Raw genomic sequence first — 15692 nt, forward strand, 5'->3', positions numbered from 1 at the left:
GCACTCTTACCGCAGCTTCTGGATCTTGGACGCCACGCCGGACAGGCGGTAGATCCCCTGCACCACGCCGTGCTGCTCGATGAACTCAGCGCAGCTCTGCACGACCTGGGGGACTACAGAACAAGGGCCAGCGCTTAGCTGAGCTCCTGATTCAAGTCCTGCTTCAGCCGCTGCCCCTGTCACATCCCATCCACTAAGCCCAGCCGGGCTACTGCTTGCCTCCTCCGTAGAGGAGAAAAAAGGCTGTCGCAGACGTCGCAGACAGGCAGGAGCCGGGGACAAAACTGGACACGGACGTGTTCTTGGCTTTCAAGAAATGCCAGGACCTGCCAAGCAGCCTGCAGAAAGTAATTCTGGGGAAGCCAGAGACACTGCCACAAGTCCCATCACAGCTCCCACCGCAATGGAGGCGTGAGACCTCATGTCCAGAAGAGCTAGGAAACTGACGCACTACACTCTCTTGGGCCAAAAGGCTTCCTTGGTTTTCAGGCTAGCGTGGGCATTGGCTTACACCTTTGGCTTTAAGCAAATACAAGTGTGCCGGTCTCCTATGAGCATTAGCCTCAGCTTCCCTTGCAGCCATTCAACTCCCATTTCACGTTTCTCCACCGCTATCAACCTGCCCCTTGCTAGACACGATCTCCCTTTCTTTCATCTTTACATGCCCAACAGAGGGAGGAAGCTCTCAGGAATGGGCTGTTCCTTACCATCACGGCCAGAGTGGAGAAGATGCTCTCCCAGGTCACAGCCAAACACCCCTTCCTTCTCCTTCTCCATTCTCCATCTCCCGCTGCTTCGGTTCCTTGGGCGGGCCTTCACGAAGGAACGAAGGAAGCTGAGGAGCTTGCCACGCTTCTTTGGCACTGCACAACAAAAGGAAGAAACCAGTTCATTTCAGGTTGGGCTCAGTGGGACCAGGCTGAGCGGAAACACATTCTACAGAGCACATAAAAGCGGCAAGAACATTGCCAACACTGCATTCTACAAGGATTCGAGCATTTGCCCAAGCCCTCATTCTCACTGCCTACAGAACAGCAGCCCTATCGCCCCGTGGGATGCAGGAAGGATCATCAACACAGAGGAGAACGTGGGATGGATCAAGGAGGTATTCAACACAGAACACACCCAGAAAAAGACTCCATTTGACTTCCCCGCGCCATCACATGTAACATCCGTACCTGGCTTTGGCGCTGAGTTGATGAGGGCCTCTGGAAGTTTTCCACTAATGAGCTCCACGCACTCACCAGGGAAAGAACCCAACCTGGAAGAAGAAAAGAAAGAGTGATGGAATACTGAATGCAGCATTTCTCAGGCCTCAACTGTTCAACCAACGAAAGAATGGCCTGCACAAAAGTAATCCTCGCCCAGCATTTGCAGCCAGAAGACCTACAAAAGCAATACTTGGTTCCGCAGAAGATGGCTCTGTCCTCCGTGCTTGTACTAAGGACAGAGGTGGTACAACTTCTGACTGCGCATTGAGCACAAGAGGCTCTTGCTTTTAAGTCACATGAGGAGACAGTTTCCTACCCAAGCCCAGAGCCAAAGGGAAAGTCCTCTGACAGCGACACAGGGAAACTGTTGACGTCCAGAAGCCACCCTGTGCGGGCAGAGCATGCATCTAAGCTGACGTTCCTCACTTGACTGCAATTGCGCCCACGAGTCTGAAGCTTGTGCCTACCTGAAAGCCACGCTTGCCTCTCCACCAGGGGCTCTGCTCCTTTGCTGGCATAGCAGTAATGCACACCAGGTCTCCCACCTGCAAGACATTGCAACATCAATCCCAGCGTCAGCACAGCTGGGAGGAAAGCACAGCTGAAATGGCACCCTTCTTCTGCACTGCCAAAGAGCGCACAGCTTGAGAGCAATTGCACCGGGGCAGCTCTTCAGGCATTTCCTGTGGGAAAGCTGGGCTTGGAGGTACAAGAGCCACTGCCTTACACACCAGACAGAATACAGTGCAAGCATGCCAAATGAAACCATCTTTTAGACATGGCTGAACTCCTCCCTGCATCCAACCCAGTGCAAGTCCTCTCTGGACCTGCATCTTCTGGGCTTCGCCTCACAAGGCATTCTGAAGGTGTCTGAGAATATTCCTGATGCATTCACACGTCATACTCTTCTGTCCGTGACAACAAGGAACGCCTTCTTTATCTGCTTACCTCCAAGGAGAGCTCATCCGCTGCCTGGGCAACGTATCTCTTAATAACATGGCCAGCAGCAATAGCCTGGAATATTAAGAGATAACTCCTCCTGGACCAGCAAGGGCTTCCCCTGGTTCTCAGGCTGAAACAGAGAGCACAGGCCATGGTGAGGAGCTGAGGACAAACAAGGAGGATTTCAGGGTGCCATCTCGATGCCACTAGCAAGGAAATGAAGCTTTTAAGGCAGCTCTTCAGGGACACCGAGAGAGCCGGAAGGATGCTCTCTCTCTTGAAAAGCAGGAGAGCACACCGGTGGCTCATTCTGCTGGCTCAAGGCAGGGAACAGAGACCAAGCAGAGCTTCACACTGTACCTCCGTCAACGCCCGGTCAGGCCCACGGCTGATCTCGCTGCTCGCAATGCCCATCACAGCAGGCGCGACAAGCTGCAACAGAAAAGAATCACATTTCCTGTGTTCACACAGCACTGGATTGAGAGTCTTCTTCAGAACTACTCTCAGTTGCCCACTGGCGGAAGCAGGTGTTCTAGAAACAACCACTTTGTGCAGTCTATTCAAACGGGACAGCCGTTGCAATACGCAGCACTGGACCAAGTCGCTGTCCCTCTGCTAGCAGATGGGGACTCTGGCACAAAGCAGCAGATGCATTTGCCCGCAGCACGCTGAGAGCGCAGTAGCAGGCCAGGGAGAGGTGTCACTGCTGGGGCTGGAGCTGCTCCCCAGCCCCCGGCTCCCAGCAGCAGCCTCACCACCAGCGCCGGCCGCAGCCTTGCCCACGCATTTCCTCTGCCTGCATGCTCTGCTGTGCTCCCTACAGCTGTCGGGCACACTCACACAGCCAAAGCATGCACGCTTGTGCCCCTGGCTCATGTTGTGCAGCTCTGCACAAACTGGGGGCTAGGGCTCTTTGCCTAAGGGATTGCTTTCCTTCACACTAGCTGCTCCCAGCACTACAGGCAGCATCCTGCTGAGGGTTGAGCTGGAGAGGAAGTGGAAAAAATCCCACACGTGACCAGAGCTGCATTTCAGCTGGACGAGGCTGTGTTACTACACACGGTGCGACTAAACACAGGGCTGCTGAACCATGTGGGGGGACAAAACATGGCACGTACCTGGCAAGAGATCAGAACAAGGGAGAAGCAAGATCCTCGAACCCGCAGCCGTTCCTTGTCACTTTGCTCTGATCTTCCGCGAGCAAAAGCTGCACCAAGGGAGCAGGCGGAGGGTGGGCAGGGGAGGGAGAAAGAGCAGGTCAGTGAGCCTTGCCACAATTGAGCAAAGGGAAGGACCAGGGAAGAAACCGTGGCACAAATGCCACCTTGATGGATGGCTTTGGAAGTGATGGCCTGGGGGAAAACGGTTTCTGACAGTCCAGGCTAAGCAATATGATCCTAGGAGCTCTGCCAGCCAGCACTTCTCAAGCCCTCACTGCCCAGCCGTCTATCCCACACCGTCTCAGCTTACCTACAAGGCGCTGCGCAAGACGGGATGAAGACAAAGGGACTCAATCAGTGCACAAGTGCAACAAGCCACGTACTCACGCCGAGCTCAAGCGCTCCAATGAAGGGAAGCAGCACGCGCTGCTCCTCCCCTCATTCTAGCCGCTTATGACATCACTAAGGGCCACCCGGCTGCTCCACCATGGACGGACAAGGTGGGGAGGCAAGACCACGTCACAAGACCACAGGATTCCAAAAGGGCACCCCAGCGTTCGAGAAATCAGTGCGTGGTTGGAATTCTATCCCAGCCAAATCCTGGAGAAGCTGGCATGGGGCTTGGCGGGACCAAAGTGCAGGACCCGGCGCTTGGTGCCTAGTTGAGCCTCTTGCTGGGCCTATGGCAAATCCACACTAGGGTCCTTCTTTGCACCCAAGGGTGGCTTAGGAGCAGCCATCTCTTTCACCTGGATGGAAATAAAGGAAGAGAAACACAGCACTACTACCAGACTGCTTTGCCAATTTCTTTCCCGAGTGCATTTTTGCCTTTTGGCTTCCACGACGACCTCATTTCCTCCTCCTTTTCTTTGGGGGGAAGCTGCCCCCAGTGCCTGAGCTTCACAAGACAGCATGAAACATGACACTAAGACAAACGCTTGCCCTGGTTGCAGGGTGGCTGTGCTTTGCCAGGCATATACAGGAGGGTAGGGCTAGGAAGCGCCACGTGGCGGCCCCAGGCCAAGTCTGCATTCAGTCACTGTGGCCACAGCTGGTGCCTCACCGCCAGAACGTATCCGAGGGTACAGATGGACGCAGGCACTCCTGCTCCTTCTGCAAAGCCCTCCTCTGCACAGCCTGTTAGCTGCTGCTCACTGCTACGCCAACCAGGCTCCCCTTCACAGCAGCCTTGGGATAAACCAAGGAAACCAACAGAATCTACTGCTGCTGAATCCACCAGCTCTTTCTTCTACCAACCATGGGGCAAATGCCGTGGGACAGAACACAAGGGGGGAAAGCACTTCTGTTCACACACCTACAAAGCAGGCAAAGCAGCGCCACGCCCAAGCTGAGCACCAAAACCTCCCCAGCACCCCTGGCCAATGCTGCCAGGGAAATGCGCCGTCTGCAGCTCCACGGGAGCCCGATGTGGCTCGCTGCGTGGACACTGGGGGGCTGTCTTAGTGGGATGCATTTTTCTTCAGGGGGTCTGCTATGATGCTATGATTGGCTTTGACAAGGAAAACCACGCTGGTAACACTCTGATGTTTACACCTTCTGATAAGCAGTGTTGTAGAGAGAGAGCACCAAGGCCGTTCTCAGGAAAGGGCACAAGAAGCTGGGAGGAAACAGAATTAGGACAGCTGACGTCAACTGGCCAAAAGGATACTGCATACCAGATGACATCAAGTGGAAAGAGGTTGCAACACGATGAGAGTTCATCTTGCTTTCTTCTTCTGATTGGCCACTTGCTTGGGAGGTGCTGAGCCACTGCTTCTACATCACTCGATAGATACATTCATATAGATTCATATAGAGGTAGACAGATATAGACAGACAGACAGACAGACAGACAGACAGATAGATAGATCGATATTCATTACTTCTGTCCTTTTCTCTACCTTCGAAAAGAGATTTCTCTCAACACATGAGTTCTACCTTCCCTTTGCTCCCCCACAGTTCTCTCCCCCATCTCACTGGAAAGTGGGATGGGAGGGAAACATGAAGTGCGCTGGGGTCAGGGGGAAATTAAAATGATCTAACGGTACACAAGCCCACTCTTTCATTTTCCAGAAGACAACCTATGCTGTCAATGAAACATGGCCCTCGCTAGGAACATTTGCAAGGATGCTTTCAGTGACTGAGGGCATCGCACGCCATGAACATCACCCTGCTGACACAAGGGCACTGCAAACACAGCAGCAACTCCTGGCACCGATACCTCCGGGTACAACAAGCACGGGGCATTGGGTTGCTTTGGATGCAGTTTGAGCGCTGAGGTCTTCATGGAAAGCGCCTTGCAGAGCGCATCATGTCCTGCACCAGGCAGCGCATCTCTCATCTCTCCAAACTTTGGGGCTTTGAAGCTGCACATTGTTTCTTGGGAATTTGTCACACACAACTCCAGAGCACTTCCAGCTCTTCCCTGGCAATTCACGGCTTGCACAGTGCCAAACGCAACCAAGAAAAAAAGGCAAGAAAGAAGCAAAGGCCATGGCTATGCACACAAGCGGCCAGGAAGGGTTCAGCTCCACAATGAAACCTGCACAAGTCAACTCAACAGATTCCAAGGAATTCATTGACATCTGACACAATTTGCAACGCCAGAAGCACTGCCACGCAAACAGCACCGTATTGGGAAAGCAGCACGTCCAAATCAGCCCCCTTGCCCTGCTCTACCCGCTCAGCGGTGTGTCAAACACACAAACTCTCTTGCTTTGGCTCACGGCAGCCATCAAGCTCATGCTTTAGTGACACAGAGAACTCCATCTCCAGCTACTCCGTGTCTCGCTAACCACAAGCTTGGCTGGGAGCTGTCGCTCAGCCTGACACCACAGCTGGAAAAGAAACGTACATAAGCAGATGCTCTCATCCACACGTGCAAATCTGGGGGCGAGGAATAAAAGGCTAACTGGGCCATGGGCAAAGCAGGGAGCAGATGATAGGCAGGAAACAGGAAGGAGTTCAAGACCAGCTCTCCTACACCAAAGACAGGGAGAGCTGAGTCAGCACCACGGGAGGACTTACGACACAGCTTGAGAGCTTACAGAGACCTGAGATTTCCAAAGGAGGCCGCCAGGGTAACTCTCACCAGTCTTTTGCAGGGCTCTCACGGATGCTTGCGATGCTGACTTCCACTGCCTATGTCATCTGTAGAAAGCCCAGGTGACAAATGCTCATTTTGTCTGGGTAACGCTTCTATGCTTCCATGGTTATCACTGAAACAAAAGAAAAAAAGAAAGCATGCCACCCTATGAAATTTGCCTCTCTACTGCTGCTGTCAGCGTGACATCTAAGATGAGCATTACGCGTCCCTGCACCCGACTGAAGATTCATCCAAGTGTGTTTGGATGAATTCTGTGTTCCACACAGCTCCATCCCAGTGCCAAAAAGAAACACGTACCGAGATGTTTAGAAGATTCTTTGTGCAGATACAAGTGCAGGGTGCATGCGTATTCTCTACAGCAAGAAATAGTAATTTCTCAAGCAGTACGACGAAAGGTCAATGGAAAGGAAATATAGGATGAACTCTTTTCATATAAAAAAATCCTTGCTAAACCTCTCCCCAGCAAAAGGAAGCCTGCTGGGCATTGCTAGCAGCAGTTCCCAGAACATCTTGCACCACAAAATGCAGCACACTCCTTTTTTTCCACACACCCCTCATCTCTCTCATCAGCGTCAGATTCACTCCAGTTCAATACAACCATCAGAACAGCCCTTCCGTTCTGCTGAGGTAGGAACCCACTGCTGGCATATCCCCCAGTCCCGTTCCCAGCTATGTCCAGCACCGGGGGGGAAAGGAAGAGACACTGCCATCACCTACCCAGACTTCTTGCAGGGCCTTCCATATGCTCTCACGTCACAGGTAGAAGCTGCAGAGCTCTCGTGGCACAAAGCTCAGAGAAGGATGGAGAAATCAAGGTTGCCGCGAAGGTGCTGCAAGGACTCCAGGTGAGGACTCACCAGTGCTGAGTACAGGGGGATGATCACTTCCCTGCTCCTGCTAGCTCCCGCCCTTTGCGTTGCACTTCCAGTCTAAACCGTCCCTTCTGCACTACTGCTCGGATCCTCACTTGGGGCTGGAGCTCAAGAGGTCAACACAACGGAAATAACACAGCGTGCAACTGGAAGAAATGTCTCAAAGCCCACAAGAGTCAACTCTCTCACCTTGGGCACAGCTCACCAACCCGGAGCCAGGCCTTGCCAACTTGGTTCTTCTGAGAACGCGGGAGGGGGCCACACATCACACCAGAAGCATCCCTTTCAATTGCAGCTCCATGGAGAGAATGACACCGACTAACAGGCCTGAATGAATTCATTCACAACTGAACAGTGAGTTTGTTCTTCATTAAAAAACACACGGAGATTCTTAATCCAAAAAGAGAATGGCAGCACGTCAGATCGGCCAAAGAGGTTCCTGTTCCTACGCCTCATCCCCTTACCCCAACTTCCCTTGCCTCATCCCCTACCCCTACTCTTCAGTGATGCCCACAGGCTTCAAGTCAGCTCTCAAAGCCATAGGACTCCTTTCACACGACTCCAGCACAAAGGATGGCACACTTGTTCCATACACTCAAACGGACCAAGCAGTGGGATCACACTCACTTAAAACACACACAGAAGCAGCCGAACCCTGAGCACGTACATCCCCTCCTGCACTACTGGAGCCCACAGCTCACCTTCACACCTCCGGGGATTTCTGCTCTTTTACACTGACGCAGCCTCAGCTACAGCTCCATGGGTGTCACACAAGGCCTGCAGGACCTCTTGCTCCGCAAGCCCCGTCTGCAGGCATTGCTTCATGAGGTTCACCACCTGCCCTCCTGAGCAAAAACAAGCACTGAGAACAAGAGCAAAGCGCACTGGATTCCACCTGGCCTGGTCCCCAGGCCTCAGTCCTGCCACACATACCTTGCTAAGCAGACTCATCCCTAGTGCCTGGCTGCACATCAGCACATGCATCATTCCTCAAACGCCCCAGCCCAGCAAGCAAGGGATCAAAGCGTTGCGACAGCTGAAACCACAATGCTCTGGGACATTCCTGTTAGCACTGACCGTGAACAAATCTACCACTGAGCAACAGGATGTGGGACAAACAGCAGAAGGCAACCAACCTGCAGAACTAACTCCTTTCGGGTTGGTCCAGATGTTTGTATGCTCCCTTCCACGGCCCACGGCCAATGCTTGCTGAGATGCTCCTCTCCTTTGTGCATGGGAACAACGGTGCAGATGGGATGCGCTGGCTATGCACAGCTTTTCCTCTCTCCATCTTCCATTACCAAACAGCACCTCAAATCTCTCCTTGCTAAAAATATCACTTGGGTAAAAAAAGAACTGGCAACCTTGCTTTTAAAATTACCTTCTTTATACAACTTGATGCTTTAAAGCAGAAGCTCACCTAGCAAGGACTTACCTTAGACAAGCTCCATCTGCAGGGAAAACTTATTCCTCTGTGTCTGCAGACTTGGCACGCATTTTCAGCTGCAATAGTCAGCCCAGATCTCAGCACAGCTTTACCAACCACAGAAAGCCAGCTCATGGCCGCCATGTTTGTTTTTCTCTCTTCTGAAACACTGCACTTCTGCAAGAAGCAACGGTTACAATCACAGAATCACAGAACTGGAAAGGCCGGAAGAGATCCCTAGAGATCATCGAGTCCAACTCCCCCCTCTGCTCAACAGGTTCCATACAGCAGGCTGCACAGGTGGGCATCCAGCTGGGTCTGGAGTATCTCCAGGGAAGGAGAATCCACAGCCTCCCTGGGCAGCCTGTTCCAGTGCTCCGTCACCTCACTGTGAACAAGTTCCTTCTCACGTCGGTGCAGAACTTCCTGTACTCCAGTTTAGGGCCATTTCCCCCCCTCTCCTGACCCCACAGACCACTGCAAAAAGGCTGGCCATGTCCTTTTGACTCCCACGCTTCCGATACTTAGAAACATTATTAAGATCCCCTCTCAGTCTTCTTTCCTCAAGGCTGAACAGACCCAGGTCACGCAGACTTTCCACACTGGGGAGATGCTCCAGGCCCTCGATCATCTTCGTGGCCTTCTGCTGGACTCTCTCCAGGAGATCCCCGTCTGTTTTGTACCAAGGAGCCCAGACCTGGATGCAGTACTCCAGCTGAGGCCTGATCAGGGCACAGCAGAGGGGGAGGATCACCTCCCTCGCCCTGCTGGCCACGCTCCTTTTCATGCGTCCCACCATCCCACCGGCCTTCTTGGCCACCAGGGCACACTGCTGGCTCATGGCCAACCTGTCACCCACCAGGACCCCCAGGTCCTTCTCTGCAGAGCTCCTCTCCAGCAGCTCACGTCCCAGCCTCTACTGATACTTGCGGTTATTCCTTCCCAGGTGCAAGACTCTACACTTGCTCTTGTTACACCTCACCTGCTTTGCTACTGCCTGGCTCTCCAGCCTGTCCAGCTCTTGCTGAACGGCAGCACAGCCTTCCGGTGTGCCAGCTGCTCCTCCCAGCTTTGTCTCAGAGGCATACTTACTGAGGGTGGACACTATCCCCTCCTCAAGGCCGTTGACCAAGATATTGAACGAGACCAGAGCCAGCACCCACCCCCAGCGTTCACCGCCACTCACAGCTCTCCAACCGCACTCTGCACCGCCCATCACCACCCTCTGAGCTCGGCCACTCAGCCAGCTCGCAGCCCACCTCACCGTCCACTCATCTATCCCACACTTGCTCAGCTTCATTACCAGGATGTCGTGGGAGACTGCATCAAAAGCAGTGCTGAAGTCAAGGTAGACTACATCCATTGCTCTCCCGCCATCTATATAGCTGCTGATGCCTCACAGAAGCCTAGGAGGTTGCTCAAGCACACTTTCCCCTTGCTAAATCCATGCTGACTATTCCTGATGATCTTCTTCTTCTCCAACTGCTTGGCCATGGCATCTAGGACAAGCTGTTCCATCACCTTGCCGTGCTTCTTTGTACCACAAAAGCTAGGAAAGAGGAAAACATTTCCACATTAGGCATACATTTCAAGGACGCTCCAGGCAAGTGGAGACAGTGGAAAGCACTGGCAAGTCAAAGCACACCAAGATTTCCCACGCAGTGTTAGCTATGGTGATGATAAATCATGTCCCCAGGAAATGCCTGCACTAGAACACACAATCCAAAATATCAGAAGCTGCGGAGATACAAATTCATCACAAGCCAGAAGTCCTTTAGGTCGTGCACTCCCTGCAGTACTGACACTGGAGGATCAGAATCGTTTGAGAAGAACTGGGCCTGCTAAGCTCCTTCCCACCCTCCCAAGGAAAAGCAAAGCAACCGCACCGCCGCCAGCACAACCCCACAGCACGCAGCAGGGAAAGCAAACAGCTTCACAGTGCTCCCCTTCACTCCCAGCCTAACTAAGAGACCACATGAGGATTGATTGGGAAATCACTACAAAGCAAAACACACCTGAGCGTGCACAGGATTGCACTCTTCCAGTCTGTCACCACCCTCTGGGGGAAAAACTTCCTCCTACTATCTAACCTAAACCTCCCGTCTCACTTGAAAACCATTCCCCCTTGCCCTACCGTCATCCACCCTCATAAACAGCTGGTCCCCCTCCTGTTTATATGCTCCCTTCAAGTACTGAAAGGCCACAATGAGCTCTCCCCAGAGCCTTCTCTTCTCCAAGCTAAACGAGACCCGTTCCTTCAGCGTTTCCTCATAGGAGAGTGGCTCCAGCCCTCTGACCATCTTCATAGTCCTCCTCTGGACCCACTCCAAGAGCTCCACGTCCTTCCTGTGCTGGGGGCCCCACGGCCGGAAACACTACTCCAGATGGGACCTCACGACACTCAAGAGCTGAGCAGAGGGGGACAATCACCTCCCTCTCCCTGCTGGCCACCCCTATTTTTATGCAGCCCAGAACACACACATATATAGATATAGATGTAGAACTCCATGCCTACAGCCCCCCCCCCCCACAATCCTCTACAGCTCCATATTCCTCCCTATTGCGTCCAGCAGTGTAACAAGGACACCTACCTTAGACAAGCTCAACCTACATGGAAAAGTTATTCCTCTGTGTCTGCAGACTTGGCACGCATTTTCAGCTGCAATAGTCAGCCCAGATCTCAGCACAGCTTTACCAACCACAGAAAGCCAGCTCATGGCCGCCATGATTTTCTCTCTTCTGAAACACTCTACTGCTGCAAGAAGCAACGATTACAATCACAGAATCACAGAACTGTAGGGGCCGGAAGAGGATCCCTAGAGATCATCGAGTCCAACTCCCCCCTCTGCTCAACAGGTTCCGTACAGCAGGCTGCACAGGTGGGCATCCAGCTGGGTCTGGAGTATCTCCAGGGAAGGAGAATCCACAGCCTCCCTGGGCAGCCTGTACCAGTGCTCCGTCACCTCACTGTGAACAAGTTCCTTCTCACGTCGGTGCAGAACTTCCTGTACTCCAGTTTAGGGCCATTTCCCCCCTCTCCTGGCCCCACAGACCACTGAAAAAAAGGTTGCCCATGTCCTTTTGACTCCCACGCCCTCCTTAGCCCTGGTTCTGGGGGGCTGCCGGGAGTCCGGGGGGCACAGGGAGCAGGGCTGGAGGGGCTGGGGGCGGGAGGGGGGGCACGGCCCGCATGCTGCCAGCAGCACTGTGGCGCTGGGGAACCCGAGGCCTCGATCCGTCCCAAACCCACGGCCCATCCCACACCCCTCATCCCAGTACCCACAGCCCACAGCCCAACCACACGGGGGTTCCACGGGGGAAGGAACAGAGCTACCACTGAGCAACAGGACGTGGGACAAACAGCAGAAAACAGCCAACCTGCAGAACTAACTCGTTGCCGGTTGGTCCAGATGTCTGTATGCTCCCTCCCACGGCCCAGGCCAAGCTTGCTGAGCTGCTCCTCCTTTGTGCAGGACGACAACGGTGCCCATGGCATGTGGTGGCTATGCACAGCATGCCTTTTACTTGCTTTTCCTCTCTCCGTCCTTCCATCACCAAACAGCACCTCCAATCTCTCCCGGCTAAAAAATCACTTAGGGTAAAAAAAGAACTGGCAACCTTACTTTTAAAATTACAACTTGATGCTTTAAAGCAGAAGCTCACCTAGCAAGGACACCTACCTTACACAAGCTCCACCTAGCGGGGAAAAGTTATTCCTCTACGTCTGCACACTTGGCACGCTTTTTCAGCTGCAATAGTCAGCCCAGTTCTCAGCACAGCTTTACCATCCACAGAAAGCCAGTTCACCGCCGCCATCTTTTTCTCTCTTCTGAAACACTCTACTGCTGCAAGAAGCAACGGTTACAATCACAGAATCACAGAACTGTAGGGGCTGGAAGGGACCTCTGGAGATCACTGAGTCCAACCCCTCCCCCCGCAAAACAGGCTCCATACAGCAGGCTGTACTGTAGGCATCCAGCTGGGTTTGGAGTATCTCCTGAGAAAAACAATCCACAACCTCCCTGGGCAGCCTGACGATATACCCCCCCGCCCATAACCTCCCCACAGCCACCTATAGCCACAAATCCTCCGATGGCTCACCACAACCCCAGAAACCCCCCAAGAGTACACCTCAGCTCCTTATAGACCCATAAGCCTTTACAGTCCCTGCAGAGCCTCCTACAGTAGCCCCAGATCCCCCTATAGCCTCCCCGCAGCTCCCAGTAGCCACAGCCCACCTTAGCCCCGGTTCCGGGGGGCTGCAGGTGGTCTGGGGGCACCGGGAGCAGCGCTGGAGGGGTTGGGGGTGGGGGGGCACGGTTCAGATGCTGCCAGCAGCACTGTAGCACTGGGGGACCTGAGGCCTCCATCCGTCCCAATCCCAACACCCATCCCCCAGACACATCCCCCAGCCCTCATCCCAATCCCACAGCCCAACCCCACGGGAGTTCCACGGGGGAGGGGAGGGCAGTGTGCTTGGGGTGCCGCGCAGGGCCCCTCTCCCTCTCCCGCTCCCGTTCTCCCGCACACCTCCGGCGGAGCTGTCCTCAGCACTCGCTCCCGTTGTGCCGCGGCTTCCGGCTCGGTGCTGCCCGGACAGCTCCGGCTGACGCCGCGCTCTCCTGCGGGGCGGCCCGGGCTGCCGGTGCGGCGCTTCGCTGACGACAGCCGCGCCTGACACTGCCGGCTCCCAACGGCCGCTCCCGCGCACGGCGGCTCAGCCAATGAGAGCCGGCGGAGCTGCCGCTGACCAATGAGACGCCGGGGGAGGGACAGAGCTGCCGCTGACCAATGAGACGCCGGGGGAGGGACAGAGCTGCCGCTGACCAATGAGACGCCGGGGGAGGGACGGGCAGATGCTGCTCACGGGGAGCTCCTCCTGCCGCTGCTGGATGCTGATGCTGACAGGGCTGCAGATGCTCTGCAGGGCCAGCTCGTAGCTGGGAGCCACGAATGGACACGGCGGGAGAGATGAGAGAGCTGGCAGGGAGCAGGCCAGGCATCCCTCACTCAAAAGCATCACAAAGCCACAGCCATAGCACGGAAGCTGGGCATGATCATGAGCAGCATCCCGGATGCTGGAGATTCTTTGCTACCATACACTACGGGAGCACAGCTCTCGCTGCAGGCATCCCACAGCCAGACAAAATGGGAACAAACCCGCAGCTCTGCTGCACGCACAGCCCACAGCCATAGCCTTGCAACATGAGCTGCCTTGCTGTTGCTTGCATCCATCCCAATCCCTGGGAATGAAGACTCAGAAGGCAGTCAAGGCGTTGATCCAGCACCAGTGTGCTTTTATTCATTAACAGCCAGGAGGGCCTTTTGGTGAGAGGTCCGGTGTACACATGGGACTCATCCTTTCTACGTCCCCCTCCACCAGGCTCGGCTCCTCCTGGCTGACGCTGACCTGCTCCTGCATGGAGCTGCTGCTGTCGGGGCACTCGGGCTGTGCTTGGGCTGGGCTGCACTGCAATGGTGCCCCGACACAGTCCAGCTCGGTGACCGCTGTTTCTGGCAGGCTCAGGTCAGCGTCTTCTGCACAGCCAGGAGAGATGAGGGCTTCCACCTGGATTATCTCCTTCATTCCCTCACTGATGTTATATGGCAGGCTGTCATCTGAGCTGCAGCGATTCATGCTTCCTAGCAGCTCTCCATTGATGGATGCACACAGAGAACCATCACTATACGCTCTGGCTCTTCTGCGTGGACGAGGGCTCGGTTCACCTAGGAAGGAGTAGATACACAGGCAAACAGTTAGTGGCAAACTTGCACAAGCTGAATGATGAGAGTGGTTCTTGAGATTTTCTATTGCAGTGGCAGCAGGAAAAAGCCAATAGGACAATAGCAACAGGAGGAGCACTGTCTCAAAAGGAACTGTTGCGCTTTTGTTGTTTGTCTTTCTCTTTTGTGTGCACTGCAAGCATGAATTCGATGGCGCTGACAAGCAGGGTTTTGACAGCTGGATGTGCACCCTTACCTGCCAGGACCACCACCTCTGTTTCCGAGGGCTCCCTGGCATCGCGCTGCAGTTGGCGTTTGCCCACAGAGGATGGTTTTCTCAGCCTGAAGCAGGAACACCGACTGCATGCTGGGGATTCCTTCACCCTGCTGGGTGGACTTGGTCTGGAGGGAGAAAAGAGTGAGCGGTGTGAGTCGTGCATGGTGCAGGGTGAGGGAAGAGCTGCCCTGAGCTCTTGCCAACACTTGCTTTTTCCTAGCACTGCCTGCTTCCTGCTGAAACACAACTTAGAAGCTCGCTCTGATTCACACGGTTGAGGACGGTTCCATTCCTAGAGCTCAGCCCTGGAGTCTTGCAGGCTACATTCCCCTCAGCCATGTCAACCCAGATGCACAGCATGCGAGCAAAGGCTGCACAGCTGTCCAGGAGAGCATCGAAGGGAGGGCTTTGATTGAGCTGGCAAACATAACTGCTTGCTGAGGAACCGTGCAGCCAGAGAGGGAGTTCAAAAGCATCTCTGACACATACATTAGCAATAGGCCCTGTCTGGTGGCTAAACTGAGCCCGTCGGGCAACTGCGTGTTAGTTGAACCTCAGACTCCAAAGGGAGGGGACATTCAGTACACCACCACACGCCCCATTAGCGTCACGTAGCTTCTGCAAGTTTTGGCACTAGCAATAGTGGAGAAAAACCCACAAAAGCCCACCCAACCAAGTCTGATAGGAAGCTGCTGGAAAAGAAAGTCCTCTTTACCTTTCAGATGGAAAGTGGATGACTGTGTGGAATTTCCCCTGCACAGCTGCGGGGCCTTCTTCCACTTCCATGTCCCTGCTCTCTGTCACAGCGGGAGAGCTGCTGTGGCCTCCCCTCTGTGCCTGTGCCTCCTCCAGGGTGAGCAGCTTGGTGGCAGGAGAAGACACCTGCACAGACTTGGGATCTGATGGAGAAGTGTGCCCTGGAAGGGAAGACCACAGCTAAGAGGGAGGATCAGAAAGCAGCGGCACAGCCATCA

General features: G+C 54.3%; 2 long non-coding RNA genes across 2 annotated transcripts; both read right to left on the minus strand.

The window, feature by feature from the left end:
• Nucleotides 1-6473: 6473 nt before the first annotated feature.
• Nucleotides 6474-8040, minus strand: LOC112530541. The gene is made up of 3 exons (XR_005842891.1): nt 7993-8040; nt 7137-7618; nt 6474-6531 (listed from the first exon to the last, which is right to left on the minus strand). It is a non-coding gene; the product is annotated as an uncharacterized LOC112530541 (long non-coding RNA).
• A 794-nt stretch (nt 8041-8834) lies between these two features.
• LOC121108400 lies at nt 8835-11370 on the minus strand. The gene is made up of 3 exons (XR_005842892.1): nt 11309-11370; nt 10021-10266; nt 8835-8894 (listed from the first exon to the last, which is right to left on the minus strand). It is a non-coding gene; the product is annotated as an uncharacterized LOC121108400 (long non-coding RNA).
• Nucleotides 11371-15692: the final 4322 nt, after the last annotated feature.

This window comes from Gallus gallus, chromosome Z (genome assembly GCF_016699485.2).
Source record: "Gallus gallus isolate bGalGal1 chromosome Z, bGalGal1.mat.broiler.GRCg7b, whole genome shotgun sequence".
In the NCBI taxonomy this organism is placed as follows: domain Eukaryota; kingdom Metazoa; phylum Chordata; class Aves; order Galliformes; family Phasianidae; genus Gallus; species Gallus gallus.